This window comes from Oryctolagus cuniculus, chromosome 6 (assembly GCF_964237555.1).
Source record: "Oryctolagus cuniculus chromosome 6, mOryCun1.1, whole genome shotgun sequence".
Taxonomy (NCBI): domain Eukaryota; kingdom Metazoa; phylum Chordata; class Mammalia; order Lagomorpha; family Leporidae; genus Oryctolagus; species Oryctolagus cuniculus.
Window position 1 is genome coordinate 103,706,772 of NC_091437.1, and position 17,262 is coordinate 103,724,033.

A 17,262-nucleotide genomic window follows, 5' to 3' on the forward strand; every position below is an offset into this window, starting at 1 on the left:
AATTTCTGATGTTTCTTTTTTTTTCTGTGGTATCTGTTGTTACGTTTCCTTTTTCATCTCTGATTTGGGTCTTTTCTTTTTTTAGTTAGTTGGGCCAATGGGGTGTCGATTTTGTTTATTTTTTCAAAAAAAAAAAAAACAGCTTCTCGCTTGGCTGATTTTTTGTAATGTTTTTTTTTGGATTCAATCCTGTTCATTTCTTCTCTGATTTTAATTATTTCTCTTCTCCTACTAGATTTGGGTTTGGTTTGCTGCAGTTTTTCTAGGTCCTTGAGATGGGCTGAAAGCTCATTTATTTGGTACTTTGTCATATTCTTGATATATGCACTTATTGCTATAAACTTGCCTCTCAATACTGCTTTTTGTATCCCATAAGTTTTGATATGTTGTGTTGTTATCCTCACATCCAGAAAGTTTCTGATTTCTCTTTTGATTTCTTGAATGACCCTGTGTTCATTCAGGAGCATGTTGTTCAGTCTCCATGTATTTGCATACACTCTAGGCTTTCCTGAGTTGCTAATTTCCAGCTTCATTCCGCTGTGATCTGAGAAGCTGCATGGTATGATTCTAATTCTTTTAAATTTGCTGAGACTTGCTTTATGGCCTAGTATGTGATCAATCCTAGAGAAGGTTCCATGCACTGTTGAGAAGAATGTGAAGTCTTTAGATGTAGTATTGAAAATTCTGTAGATATCGGTTAGATCCATTTGGGCAATAGTGTTGATTAAATCTGCTGTTTCCTTGTTCATCTTCTGTCCGGATGATCTGTCTATTTCTGAGAGTGGAGTATTGAAGTCCCCCAATACTATTGTATTGGAATCTAAGTCTCCCTTTAAGTCCCTTAACATATCTTTTAAATAGACCGGTGCCCTGTAATCAGGTGCATATACATTTATAATAGTTACATCTTCCTGTTGAATTGAACCCTTAATCATTATATAGTGTCCCTCTTTGTCTCTCTTAACAGTTTTTGTATTGAAGTTTATTTTGTCTGATATTAATATGGCTACACCTGCTTTTTTTTGGTTTCTGTTGGCATGCAATATCTTTTTCCAACCTTTCACTTTCAGTCTGCATGCATCTTTGTTAGAGAGATGTGTTTCTTGTAGGCAACACATAGTTGGGTTGTGTTCCTTGAGCCAATCAGCCAATCGGTGTCTTTTAACTGAAGAGTTAAGACCATTAATGTTTAATGTGACTATTGATAGGTAGTGCCTTTGCCCTGCCATTTTCCCGGAGATATTTTCTAGTATATGCTTTGAGCTTCCCATGCTCTTTTACTGGTGGTTTTTCTTCCTTTACCTTCTTTCATATTGATGGCCGTGTTTCTGTGTTTCTGAGTGTAGCACATCTTTAAGTATCTTTTGCAGGGCCAGACGAGTGGCCACAAAATCTTTCAATTTCTGTTTGCTATGAAAGGTCTTTATTTCACCTTCATTCACAAATGAGAGCTTAGCAGGATATAATATTCTCTGCTGGCAATTATTCTCTCTTAGCACCTGTGCTATGTCTCGCCATTCCCTCCTAACCTGTAGTGTTTCTGACAAGAAGTCTGCTGTGAGTCTGATTGGAGATCCTTTGAGAGTAATCTGACGTTTCTCTCTTGCACATTTTAGGATCTTTTCTTTATGTTTCACTGTGGTAAGTTTAATTACAACGTGTCGTGGTGAGGATCTCTTTTGGTCATGTTTACTAGGGATTCTATGAGCTTCCTGTACTAGGATGTCTCTGTCCTTCTCCAAACCCAGGAAGTTCTCTGCTAGTATCTCACTAAAAAGGCCTTCTTTTTTTTTTAAACTTTTATTTAATGAAGATAAATTTCCAAAGTATGACTTATGGATTACAATGGCTTCCCCCCCATACCGTCCTTCCCACCCACAACCCTCCCCTTTCCCACTCCCTCTCCCCTTCCATTCACATCAAGATACATTTTCGATTATCTTAATATACAGAAGATCAGCTTAATATACATTAAGTATGGATTTCAACAGTTTGCTCCCACACAGACACATAAAGTGAAAAATAATAGATGATTTTTTTTCAATGATGATGAAATCAGATCAGACCTATTGTCATGTTTAATCCCAGTGAGAGTCAAGTTGGGAATTGATAATTTCTTTTCTTTTCTTTTTTTTTTTTTTTTTTTTTTACAGAAGGTCAGTTTAGTATGCATTAAGTAAAGATTTCAATCGTTTGCACCCCCATAGAAACACAAAGTGAAATATATTGTTTGAGTACTCGCTATAGCATTAAATCTCAATGTACAGCACATTAAGGATAGAGATCCTACATGAGGAGTAAGTGCACAGTGACTCCTGTTGTTGACTTTACCAATTGACACTCCTGTCTATGGCATCAGTAATCTCCCTATGCTCCAGTCATGAGTTTCCAAGGCTATGGAAGCCCTCTGAGTTCTCCGACTCTTATCTTGTTTAGTGAGTGAAATAAGCCAGTCCTAAAGGGACAAATACCATATGTTCTCCCTGATCGGTGACAACTGACTGAACACCAAGAGGGAAACCTGTTGGAGTGAGGTGGACACTATGGGAAACGGTGGCTTGATCAGCATAGCCCTGACTGTTAATGAACAACTTAATACATTATCCCTCTTAGTAGTTTTTTTATCTGTTCTACTTAATATGACTGGTTTAATTCTGTAATTGATGCACAGTTATTCTTAAGTGTTGAAAATTAACTGAAATGTGATCCCTGTTGAACATGGGAGTGGGAATGGGAGAGGGAAGAGATGTATAACTTGGGACATGCTCAGGCTGACTTGCCCCAAGTGGTAGAGTTAGAAACATACCAGGGGATTCCAATTCAATCCCATCGAGGTGGCATGTACCAATGCCATCTCACTGTTCCAGGTGATCAATTTCAGTTCACAGTTGGTCATGGTGGAGGGACTGGGAGTCAAAGGGAGCACATAGACAAGTCTAGTACCTGCTAACGCTAACTGATGGAGTAAATAAAGGGGAGAGTGATCCAACATGGGAAGTGAGATACTCAGCAGACTCATAGAGTGGCAGATGTCCTAAATAGCACTCTGGCCTCAGAATCAGCCCTAAAGGCATTCGGATCTGGCTGAAAAGCCCATGAGAGTATTTCAGGCATGGAAAGCCAAGACACTCTGGCAAAAGATCTCTGTGAGTGAGATCCCAGTGGAAAGAACAGGTCCTCAAAGAAGGAGGTACCTTTCTCTGAAGGGAGGAGAGAACCTCCACTTTGACTATGACCTTGTCTAAAAAGGCCTTCTAATCCTTTCTCTCTCTCCATGTCTTCAGGAACTCCTAGAACTCGAATGTTGGTTGTTTTAATAGTATCCTGTAGATTCCGAACAATATTTTTCAGATTTCTAATTTCCTCTTCTTTTCTTTGGTTTGACTGTATGTTTTCCTGTGCTCTGTCTTCTAAGTCCGATATTCTCTCTTCTGCTTCACTGACTCTGTTTTTAAGGCTCTCTAATGTGTTTGTCATTTGATCTATTGAGCTCTTCATTTCATTTTGATTTCTCTTCACTATCACACTTTCCTGTTCTACTAGTTTCTGCGTTTCATTTTGATTCCTCCTTAAGATTTCATTTTCACGAGAGAGATTTTCAATCCTGTCCAATAAGGATTTCTGTAGTTCAAGGATTTGCTTTTGAAAACTTCTAAATGTTGTTATCATAAATTTTTTGAAATCCGTATCTTGCATTTCTTCTATCTCGTCATCTTCATAATCTTGGCTTGGGGTGTTTTGTTTATTTGGAGGCATCATAGTGTCATTAACAATAACCATTTCTTGACACAAGCAGTACAGTGGATGTGTCCTTTTAGTTAGAACTTCAAGGTGACACACGAGGTTTGGTTAATCTGACGAACCTTTTTTTGTTAACTCTCCATGAGTTCCATCATTATAATTCATTTGAATTACTTTCATTTAGCATTTTTTTCAAGATATCAGGTGGTTTAACTCAAACTTAGTATCCCCATCTTTTAGTGAATTTTCCGAGTTCAGTCAATGGCTTGCATTAGTCTTCTGGTTGAATTTTCCAGTGATCTTATCAATTTTCATAAAATATCATATTGTGATTTTAATATCATTTTTAAATCTTTTAAAATTAATTTAGAGATAAAGAACCTCTTCACAAATTTGAACTTCTCATACAGAAAATTAGGAATTTTCATTTTGGCTTCTTCATATTGAGTGCAATTATGAAATGTATTTCTCTTGTCATTTATATTTCAAATAACATGTCCCACCATGTTTTCTAGATTTTCAATGACTTACTACTCAAATATATGGAATTTTTCTGGTTTTCATTTCATCATCTAATACTTCTAGAATTAAGTGTAAAGGTAAAGATAGTAGACCTGTTATTGTTTTCAACCACAATGAGAATGTTTTTTATGTTCATTCTGTATTTTAAAAATTGGATGTTTATCATGTACTAACAAATGTCCTACTTTTCTGGGCTTCATCAGTGAATAACACACTTAAATTGGCAATCATATAGTATCATAGAAGTTGTTAAATTCCATGAAAAAAAGAAACAAATGTTCAAGCAAGCTCCAGAGGATCAGGAGAGAGGATAAAAAATCAGGGTAGGGTTCACTGGGGAAGAGGCATTTTAGTAAGGTTCTAAAGTACATTTTTTTACCATTACTTATTTTATTCTGAAATCCTAGTGAATGATTTAAGATAAAAATATTTCCTTTAACTCAGTGTTTAATAAGCATTTTACTAAAAAAAAGGTGCTGAATCTTACCAAATTATCATCTTTTTTGCTTCATTTGTTAATATAATATCAGATTATTATGCTTTTAATTATATTCTCCTTACTGGATCATATCGTGTTGCATTTTTAACCGAGAAGATTCAGTTTATCAATTTTTATGACCTTTCCAAATGTTTATCTAAGAATGCATAGATATATATTAATTTTAAATATGCCCATAGTCAGCTTTTGACATTTAACTTAATCCAATCTCATATAACAATATATTAAGAAATGTTTAATAATAGTTTTTGGTGCTCAAAAACAGTATCTATAAGATGAAAGTTACATATGTCTCTTGATAGTTTGATAGAACTCACTTGAAAATTGCTAGAGCACTCAAGAGCAAGGCAAAATGATTCCACAAAGATCATTTCTCAGACATCCCAAAAATGCCACATTGAAATGGCCAGCAGCTGTGGATCCCAAACACTGGAGAACACAGAATTGCCTGGAGAACAGTGTAGGTATGATTCCTGTGCCTAGAAGAAGCACCTGATAATTGCTGAAAATTTTGTGAGTAATGAAGCTGGGAAGTTTCTATGACTATTTTCATCAAGAGTCCCGTTTGATTATGACATAGAATAATGCAGACTTCTTATCTCTGTCCTTGATCCTTTGCAGCATGAGAGTAAATGAGCCCGTTACATCTGAGTCTCCTTTGGGTCCGACCGCCTACTGCTAAAAGGCAAGCTTTTTTCCTTTTTCTTTTTTTCTTTTTCTCTTTTTTCTGTTTCATTTTGTTTTAATTCCACTTCCTTAACCTTATGATTGGGAGAATTTTCCTTCTGGATTTCCCCAATACTTTCAATTAGGAGAGTAATGGGCTTGAAAATCCAATGCGTCACAATATCACCACAATGTAAGGATGCTTTTAATATTAATATTAGTTACTTTGTGGCTAATTCATACATATTTAAAAGAAAAATGGAAGAAGGTACATTTGAATTAGTTTCAAAGGTTATTTTAAGTAGGACATTTAAAAATCATTTTAACATGAAATATTCACTAGTTCTATTATTCCTCAGTATTTAACATTTCAAGGGCTAATATATACAATCTATAATTTCATTTCTATTTAAATGAAAGTTTTCTTAGAACTCTTTCTTTTACAATCAGGTTATGTTTTCAGTCTCTCTACCTCTCTGGGAAAATTCCAGATCTTTTCTGACTCACAATGTAAGTCTTACCCCCAATTCATAATCATTTCTTATAGTCCCAATCCACTGTTGCACTCAGTGAAATAGGTTTAAACTGATATTTCTCTCATATCATTGAAGAACAGAATTGGTACTAAATATTAACAGGTATGTCATAAATGAAAAAGGAAGAGAAGCAGACAGAAACTTGGGAGGGAAATAATAGAATAGGTTTATGCCAGTGCAGTCACATTATCTTAGACAAAATAATATTTTAATTTTTGTCTTCAGATTTATTGTTCACACATTCCCATGTGAACAAAGTAAAAGATTACCCATTCCTGCTTTTAGTGAATGCTTCTAATTTATGTTGCTTCTGTATCTGTCTTGATTTTAAGTTGGACTTTCCCATATTAGAAGCAGGTTTTGGTCACCCTCAACGTAGTTTCCAGTCTTTTGCTTTTTCTAGTTACTCTATATGAGCAATCTTGTCACTGTATGAACTCTTACAATGCACTTTAAAACCCTCAACAAAAACTCCCCACAGGGTACAGTATTGTACCACATCAGGTTAAGGTGGCACAATGAGTTAAGTCACCACTTGCAATGGTGGCATTCCATAAAGGATCATTGATTCCACTCCTGGTTGCTCCACTTCCCATCCAGCTTCCTGCAAATGTCCCTAGGCAGGCAGTAGAAGATAACCCAAGAACCCAAGAACTTGAGCCTCTGTCCACCATGTAGGAGACAAGAATGGGGTTCTTGGCTTCTGGCTTTGTCCTGGCTAAGACCTGGCTATTTCAGTCATTTGGAGGGTGAACCAGTAGATGGGAGAACTCTCTCTTTATTTCTCTCCCCACTTCCTGTCGCTCTGCCTTTCAAGTGAATAAATAAATAAACGTTTAAAAAAATTCTCTTGCTACCAGCTATTAGTCATAGTGGATTAAGCTGCCTCCTACAACACCAGCATCTCATATGGATGCTGGTTTGGATCCTGGCTGCTCCATTTCCTATCCAGCTCCATGCTAATGCACCAAAGAAAGCAGAAGAAGATGGCCTAAATCTTTGTGCCCCTGCACCCATATGGAAGACCTACATGGAGTTCCAGGCTCCTGATTTCAGTCTGGCCCAGCCCTGACCTGACCATTGAGGTAAGTTGGGTAATAAACCAGAGGGATGGAAGGTATTTCTCTCTCTCTCTCTCAGCCTTTTTAGTTAATAAATAAATCTCTTAAATAAATTAATAGATTTTTAAAAATCTCTCCACAAGCAAACCTGTTCAGACCACATCCTGGACCTTAATAATTGCAATGATCCATGGGTCTCTCTCTTTCTCTCTCTCTCTCTCTCTCTCTCTCTCATTTTCTGGGTTCCCTTCCTTATATGTGTATGGCTTGCAGGTGTGCTACATACATCTTAGAATCTGTAGGTTCTAAAAATTACTGAATTTTCACATTGTGATTGCGTGATTTAGCCTTGTTCACAATCTGACCCATGATGATGAAGTAGTCCAGAAGGGACCCAGGTAGTGAATCTCCTGTGGGTGTCTTGTTCTGTTTTCTGGTGACACCCTTAGCTACAGCCTAAACTAATAAAGAAACTCAAATTATTGCATTCAAAACATTGTTGTACCATTTTTGTCACAGTAAAATTGAAGATAAAGAAGCCCTATAGTACCTTGATAACTTCACTATCACCGGAAAAGTACATTGAAAACAAATAATAAAAGTAAATCATAAACTCCATTTTACTCTGGAGAGGGAAGCCCCTCCTGCTGCATTCTGTCCTAGGTCAGAAGCTCTTAAGTACTAGAATAACCACTAGGTTACTAGAATAACTCTCAGGGACATAGCTAATCCCACATGCATCAAAGGGGAAACTTGTTGAAGTGAAATGGACACTATGAGAAACAGTGACTTGATCAGCTCTTTTCCTGATGGTTTATGTACAATGTAATACTTTATCCATTTTAGTATTTTTTTTTGTTCTAGTACCATTGGTTGAACTCTGTAATTAACACACAATTATTCTTAGGTGTTTAAATTTTAACTGAAAAGTGATCCCTGTTAGGAATTTGAAAATATTATGCTGAGTGAAATAAGCCAATCCCAAAGGGACAAATACCACTTGTTCTCCTTGATAGGTGACAACTAACTGAGCACCAAAAAGGAAACCTTTTAAAGTGAAATGAACACTATGAGAAATGGTGACTTGATCAGCCCTTGCCCTGAATGTTGATGAACAACTTAATATGTTATCCCTCTTAGTATTTTTTTTTTTGTTTGTTCTACTTAATACTTTTGGTTGAATACTGTAATCAATACACAATTATTCTTAAGTGCTGAAACTTAACTGAAAAGTGATCACTGTTAAATATAAGAGTGGGAATAAGAGAGGGAAGAGATATGCAATTCGGGACATGCTCAAGCTGACTTACCTCAAACGGTAGAGTTAGAAACATACCAAGGGATTCCAATTCAATCCCATCAAGGTGGCATGTACCAATGCCATCTCACTAGTCCCAGTGATCAATTTCTGTTCACAATTGATCATAATGATAGGACTAAGAACCAAATGGAGCACATGAACAAGAATAGTGTCTGCAAATACTAGCTGATAGAATCAAAAAGGGAGAGAATGATCCAACATGGGAAGTGAGATAATCAGCAGACCCGTAGAATGGCAGATGTCCTAAACAGCACTCTGGCCTCAGAATCAGCCCTTAAGGCATGCGGATCTGGCTGAAAAGCCCATGAGAGTATTTCAGGCATGGAAAGCCAAGACACTCTGGGGAAAAAAAAAAAAAAAAAAACACCTAATGAAAGATTTCTGTGAGTGAGATCCCAGTGGAAAGAACAGGTCATCAAAAAGGAGGTACCTTTCTCTGAAGGGAGGAAAGAACTTCCACTTTGACCATGGCCTTGTCTAAATATGATCAGAGTCGGTGAACTCGGGGGCTTCCATAGACTTGGCAGCTCATGACAAGAGCCTAGGGTGATTACTGAGGCCATAAACAAGAGTGTCAATTTGTTAAGTCAACAACAGGAGTCACTGTGCACTTACTCCTCATGTAGGATCTCTGTCCTTAATGTGCTGTACATTGAGATTTAATGCTATAACTAGTACTCAAACAGTATTTTTCACTTTAGGTTTCTGTGTGGAAGCATACTGTTGAAATCTTTACTTAATATATGCTAAACTGATCTTCTGTATATAAAGAGAATCGAAAATGAATCATGATGTGAATGGAAGGGGAGAGGGAGTGGGAAAGGGGAGGGTTGCGGGTGGGAGGGACGTTATACAGGGGAAGCCATTGTAATCCATAAGCTGTACTTTGGAAATTTCTATTCATTAAATAAAGTTAAAAAAAAAAAAAAACCACCAATTCAGCACCAGAAAAGGACTCACCTCATGTTTGTCTTCTCAAAAACTACAAATAAAACTGGACCTAACTGACCTTGCACAAAAGATTATGACCTCTTATAGCACAATATGTCTTCAGTGTAAATTGGAGGAGCATGTGGTTTGGTCCCGGGGTGTCTCTTTAAATAGATGCTGTGTTCTCCCATCCCATCTTTATTCTCACCACCTTGGAGGAAAAAAAATTCTGTACATCCAAACATTTCTCTCTAGAATCAAGAGCTCCAGGCCTCCTGTGAAATGAATCACTTGACTCTCCCTTCTCCCCCGACCTCCACCCCCTTACATCTCCTCTCAGTATGATCTGCCCTTGGACGTGCCATCAACTGCCCTCTTTTCAAGCCCCCATTCATCTTGTAATCTCTGCTTCTGATCCCCCAAACTCCTCCTCGTTTTCCACCCTCCTTTCTTCACTCCCTCCCAACCCAAACAGACAAACATATTTGGGCTCACTCATTATACCAGCACCTTCCTCATCCTCCATCTAGGCTTTATGTGAAGTGATAGGGCCCAAGTGGATTGACCAGGTCCAGGTCCCCTTCTGTATGTCAGACCAATCTCAACTAGAAGCCATTTGGGGTGGATTTTCTGGAGATCTTTCTTGCTTAACAACAACAACAAAAATTAGAATATGTGACTTTTGCTTATGACCTTCCCTTGTAAGATGTTCATGTCATTTTCACCACTTGTGTAAATGGAACAGAAAGAGCCTGTTTCCAGTCAAAAGGCACAGATCATGCCAAAGACATCAGTTGCTGTCAACTGTACAAATATGAACCTGACCCAACAGCTGTTCCTGATCATGCTCCCGATTAGGATGCACCCAGACAACCCCCATCTGTTGCATGAATGATCAACTACAAAATCGATTGATTATGATGAAGTTAAAGACATTAGTCAGGGTAGCAAGGCAAACCCTGCCTTTTTGTCTCCTGGTTGCCCAACACCCTTTGCCTATTTACCAATTCGAACCTTGAGTCCCTGGAGGCAATATCTGCCTTGTCCAAGCACTCCACCTCAGTCAGCTCCAGATAATTGACACAAAATCCAAAAATTAAAAAGGGATCATAGACCCCCCCACCAATTGCAAACATAGCTGATCTGGTATTCAGAGTTTTTAATAACTGAGATGAAGAAAACAAGAGGAGGAAAAAATAAGTGACTACCAAAGGAAGAGAGAGCAAAAACAGTCTCCAAATGATGATTACTGTTGTTGGGAGTTCTTTAAGCATGCTTATGTAGCATCCCCCTACTGCCAACCTCAGGACTATCTCTCAATGCAAACAGTTGAGACCCTCAAAGAGAGATTGCCCTTACCTCAAAAATAGGGGAAAATCTTCCAATTTTGACGAGGTCCCCTGCCACGAGTGTCTCGGGGAGTCTGGCCAGCAGACTCAACCCAGGGCCTGTGACGACGGTTTCTCGGGCGTGAAAAGAACGAACGACGCTCATCGGTCTTCAGTAGACTTTTTATTAGAGAAAGTAAACGTGACAGAGGTAGAGAGGAAGGAGAAAAGGAGAGGAGAGAGAGAGAGAGCTTCCTCCTTACACCCGCGGCTTATATACAAAATGCGACCAATCAGGAGCAAGCTAGAGTCCATGCATCAGGCACACCAATGCGGTCTCTGTTCACGTGAAGGGCACGCGTCCTTCGGCCAATCAGGTGAGTTGTCACGCAGCAGGTGGGCAGGCAGACTCACTGCGGGGGTCCTGGCGCCATCTTGTTGTTTACCGCGACCTCGATCGATCCCTCCACCTCTGGAGAGCCCTGCCCGTAGGAAAGCCCCCGGTCAAAACCGAAACTAAAAACCTCCGCCAAGCAATGCTGCCGCGGACTATTCCCCGACAGTCTCCTCCAGCTGTGCCCCAAATTCTGGGACTACTGGACTCTGAGGACTGATGGGCCCTGGTGCCAGACCATGCTTCAGACTCTGCTATAAGATGGCCAAGCCACAAGTAGCTTTCCATAGGAGGAAAACAAGTTAAGAACCTAGAATGGTGTCTGGGGCATAGATCCCACCACATATAAGACTGAGCCATTTTACTAAGAGTTTCTATCTCCTTGAAGATACCTTTCATTTCCCCTGAAAGTCTCAATACGCCCATAAACATAAGGCCATAAGAGAATTAAAACCACCTATTCATATATTTCTAAAGTCAGGACTACTCATACCCACAAACTCTGCATACAACACTCCCAACCTCACAATTCAAAAGCGCAACAGTTCCTATAGATTAGTACAGGACTTCCACATTAGCAATGAATCTGTTCTCCCAGCTCACCGGGTATTCCCCAACACCTCCACACTCCTCAGTATCATTCCCTCTGACTCTGCTTTCATTATTATTCTGGACTCAAGGATGCCTTCTTTCCCAGTCCCCTAGATAAATCCTCACAAGATCTCTTCGCTTGTATGGACAGACCCTGACATCAGCCACTCTCAAGTCTTCCCCAAGACTTCTGGACAAGTAGTCACCTTCTATGAAAAGCTTAAACCCAAGATCTTTCTTCCATCACCTTACCCCAAAGATAGCTCTCTCTCTCACTTTTCTTAAGATATATTTAGTTAAAAAGTCATAGTAACACACAAAGAAGGAGAGACACAGACAGAAATCTTCCATTTGCTGGTTCACTCCCTAGATGGCCACAATGGCTGGTGCTGGACCATGCAAAAGCAAGGAGCTAGGAGCTTCTTCTAGGTTTCCCACATGGGTAGCAAGGGCATAAGCACTTGAGCCACCTTCTGCTGCTTTCCGAATCCTTTAGCAGGGAGCTGGATTGGAAGTGGAGTAGCCAAGACATGAACAGACACTCATATGGGATGCTAGTGTCACGGACTGGGGGATTTATCTGCTATGCCACAGTACTGGCCCGGAGCTATCTCATTCGATATGTAGATGGACTTCTCCTATGTAGGAAATTTTTGGGAGCAACACTGTTCTTCTCCTTACTCGCCTAACATACAAGGGCTATGGATTCCCCTCCCACAGGGCCCAAATAAATTTTCTCTACTGTCAGATATGTAAGCATCCTCCTAACCCCTGGACAAAGGGCTATCACGACTCAAATAAAATAATTAATCAAAAACCCAAAACCCCTAACCTCTAAAAGACAAATCAGACCTTTTTTTAGGACTCACACAGTACTTTCACATTTGGATCCCTCAGTACAGCTTGTGATAGCCATTATATGATACACTTATGGGGTCAGAATCCATTTTCCTAGACTGGTACCCCTCTACACAAAAAAGCTTTCACCAAGTTACAAAAGGTACTCATATCAACTACCACATTTGCCTTCCCAGACTTAAACAGACCTTTCATTCTGTACATACATGAAAGGGCATTGCTCTAAGGATATTAGGACAAAAGACAGGACCAGATTTCAAATTAGTGGCTTATCTTTCTAAGACATTAGTCACCACCAACCAGGAAATGGATTTCATGTCTCTGCACAACTAGAGGCAGTGGTCCTCCTCACATCAAAAGCAAGTAAGCGGGGCCAGCGCCATGGTGCAATAGGTTAATCCTCCGCCTGCAGCTCCAGAATTCCATATGGGGGCCTGTTCGAGTTCCAGTTGATCCACTTCTGATCTAGCTCTCTGCTATGGCCTAGGAAAGCAGTAGAAGATGGCCCAAGTCCTTGGGCCCCTGCACCCATGTGGGAGACCCAGAAGAAGCACCTGGCTCCTGGCTTCAGATGGGCATAGCTCTGGCTGTGGTAGTCATTTGGAGAGTGAACTAATGGAAGGAAGACCTTCTCTGTGTCTCTCCTTTCTGTAACTCTACCTGTGAAATAAATAAATAAAATCTTTTTAAAAAAGCAAGTAAGCTCACATGTGGGCAGACCACACATGGCATCACTCCACACCAGGTCATGGATGTTCTTGCCATGAGGATACACCTCCCAACAACAGCATCATGCATACAAAGTCTTAATGGTTGCCCCTTCCCTTACTCTTCCCACTTATGCAGTCCTAAATGCTGCCACCTTTTTCCCTACCTTCTTCATGACCTGCATGAACACTCTTGTATAAAAAACCTAGAACATTCCATGGCAGTAAGACCCATTCTCTCAGTACTCTATTCCCTGACCCCAGCTACTCATCGAACGCAGAGAGCAGCAGCTTCATGATTAAGAAACATTAACAAAAAGAGTTTGCAGTTGTCCCTACCACTCAAAGTATAGAAAACTCCCTTTACTTCCCAACATTTCTGCCCCAAATGCTTATCTGATAGCTCTTACCAGGAGCCTATAACTAAGACAGTTTAAAAAAAGTCAATCTAACCCCTGTCCTGGGGCCCCTCACAGCCATCCTGTCTTCTCCTTTTGGAGCCCTCCATCCTCCCCTTCCTAATTTTCTCCTCCAAAACTACCTCTCTACACTATCAAAAATGCTTAATTTCCTCACCAAGAAAATGACCTTTCAAACAATCCATTTCTACCCCTTCCCACACAGCAACCCTTCTATAAAATAGGCACTCTCCTTAAAGCCACTTCTCAGGAAGTAGCATTAATAGAAGACTCACTTCCAATCCTCACTACCCAAGAGTAGGAGTTGCTCGCAACAACCTTCCAAAATATTGGTACTCACAATTCTGAAAGAGAAAAGTGAAATCTAAAAATTCATCCCATTTTCTAAGGAACTTCATTTTAGTCCTAAGAGGGAAATCCCTCCTCTACTATGCTCTGTCCTAAGTTTATTAATAAAATAACCACTGAGAGTTATTAGAATTAACCACTGAGTGCTGTCTAACCCCGTCCATAACTAGTAAGTGTGTCAGGTCTTCCTTTTAGACTCATTTAAAAAGAATGGGTTTTAGTGGTACTAGGTTCCTCACAAACCTATGATAAAAGTTATGATTAAAATTATTACAGGAGATAGAAAATGCCATCATTTCTGTCAAAGGAAAATTACTGCTTTGTTCTTTATGAACTTTCCCAAAAAATGTGAACTGGCTTCTATAAGTTACAAACACCTAAACAGCATCTTTTAAATATGAAACTTTACAGCCACATGCAAATTGTAAGATTTGACATGAATTTATACTTAACTTATTCTCATGCAGTTTATACTTGATAAGAAAAAATAATTGCATATATTTTCACTTACATACAATCTAGTTAAAACAAAGAATAAAACAAAGAATAAAAGGTATACTGTATGCATTTAATCCTTGATATTATGAAATGGTTTTAAAAAGCTTCATAGAGGAATTCAGAAATAAAGGATTCCTAGAATTTTCAACAAGAAAAGGAAGAAGAAGAATATTGGAAAAACAGAAAACAGATTTTGTCTGGGCAAAGAGAAACTCAGTGTAGCTGTAAAGAGAGGCAGCAGATTTTTGTCAACCCTGCTATTTTGTTTCTGCAAACAGAACTCCAGTTTCTTACTATGCGAACTGGAATGTTAGCCAATCTGAGAAGCCATTGGCTTCTTCAATGTCTCATGGAAAAATATTCATTGTTGATTTTTTTTCTTTTTTAGCAACGATCATCATAGTCAAAGTTAAATATAAAGGCAAAGGAAGACAGATAAGGAAGAGATTAAGAAGTCACAATAATTGTACTACCATGGTTGATTGAGGTTTGTAAAATCTGAGACCATTGAAGATGCAAGGGAGATTATGGGAAATAGGCACAGGCAAACTTTGAAAAGATATTTCTTCAAATACTCTTTGCCCCCAAACTGCTGATTTCTGCACTGTGAAGACCTTGTTTACAGGTAAAGCCAGAGGCTATGGGCATGATCTGTACGTATTCAACTTTATGTCTTTTCCCCTCACAGTGTGGGTCAGAATCAGTACCAGTTCCCAAATGGGCGAATACAAATGTCCTGATGTTTTGATTGAAAGAATAAGGGATTAGTTTTCCTTGAGGACTTCTTTTTTCTATAAATCTTTGTTTCTCTGGCGTTTTATTTACCAAAACATGTTCATTAGAGAATTTTATCAGACCTAAATTGTAGCACTTGATTATAAAGTTTCATGTTTAAAGATTGCTGTTTAGCTGTTTATAACATTTAGAAATCTGTTTACTTCTGCGGGAAAGGTCACAAAGAATAAACCAGTATTTTTTTTTCACTAACATCTGTAGAACCTGCAAAAAAATCCAATTTTAAAACCTTTTTATAGTACCTTATCATTACAGCTGTATGTTCAGAAATGAGTGTTATAAACCTTCAGCATTCTGAAAATTAAATGAAAAATGATTTAATTATAAGCAATGTAAACAGTATTATGCTTATTATTGTTAGTGCTAATAACAGCAGAAGATGATCCAAGGACAAATGAAAATATGTTTTTCCAATTTATATGTGATAAAGTCACTTAAGAGAATTAAAAACTGGTATCCTCTGCAGAACAGTACATTATCCTCTCTACAGACAAATAATTATAAAAGAATAAATCATCAGAATTTATTAAGTATAGTATTCTACCTTGCATCTGTCAAGCAGTGAAGCATTAAAAGGCAACTTATGGAGAAAACAATATTTAAAATTATTGAGTTATAAATACTTCATGAACCATTTCTTTGGATGAACTTATTTCCTGATCGGAGCGATGCTAGATGAATTTTGATCATGTGTGTTTTTTTCCATCTGTACTTCTTTAAAGTTCAAATCTGGATATCTTGAGTTTTTTGCTTGTGCCCCTTTAAATTGTCTGAACCCCGTCTCAAAACCTGACCCATGCTTATGTTACATAACACCCAAGGGGAAATTTGTTTCCTGCAGGGACTCAGTTAAAAAGATGCCTTTTCCACATAAAGATCTTTACTATTTTTGAAATTACATTTTTCCTGAATGTTAAAATCTGCTTTTCATTATATAATGATGGTGAATGCTGTTGCTTGGGCATCTGGGGTCCAAAGCTTACCTCAGCAGTGTCACTTCAGTCTCTTAAAGTGAACCTGAAAAGCAAGACTTTGGAGGAGCAAGGCACCAAGTTCAACTTCAGCTGAGGCAGTAGAAGGGCTGCACTGCCCAGAGTAGAATCACTTCAATCTATCACACATGAGCTTTCACTTGGAGCACTTCTTAGTTAATTATTTTTAATTAAGTCCATATTTCTAAGGACAAGAAAATTAAATATTTATGTTTTCAGAAGGTGAATAATGAAGACGAAAAATCAAATAAAGAGTTTGCTTAATGATCATATGCAACCAAGTATTAAATTTTCATTTTATACAAATCAAAAAAGGTTGCTGTTATGTTTTTCTTAGGTATCATTTCCTCTGAAAGCCCAGGAAATAGCTGGCTGATTTGGAGAACTAACCACTGCGGAGGTTTTCTCTGACTGAATGATTGACACCTTAATTTCCCAGGGTGACAGTTTCATGCTGAGAACACCAAGGTTTCAGTACCTACAGTTTCTCAGGGATTGGATTCTTGGATTCAAGGGGAACATGCTGTTCCACTATCCATGTAGGTAGAACCACTTCCTCTTAAGTGACTTTGGCAGTCTATAATGTAAAGGGGTTACTGAGAAAGTCAAATTTTATTTAAACTCATCAATATTCTGCACTGAGGTTTGCTATTGTGCAATTACCATTAAAAGAGCTAAATCTATGACCTCATGAAAAACACGCCTAATGAAGCTTGCAGGTGGAATTCTTTCTTCTCTTTGCACCGGACACTAAAACCAGATTTTCTTATGGGCCGTAGTAACCTTAGTCCAAGAAATCTCTGCTATGCTACATTCACACCTATGTAAATATTAAGTATGTACACAAACCAGAAAGACAATTCTGATTTGATTATAGTAAGATTGGATTACTATTCTTCTGTAATCTTTACTTTGAAAAAATGATTATCCAAAGAATACATTCACAAGTTCTAATTTCAGTAACTTTTCATCATAAAAAGGAAAGGTGATTAAATATTTAGCACTCATAGTTCCCTATGGAGTAGTTATTATCATCTCCATTATTAGATGAGGAGG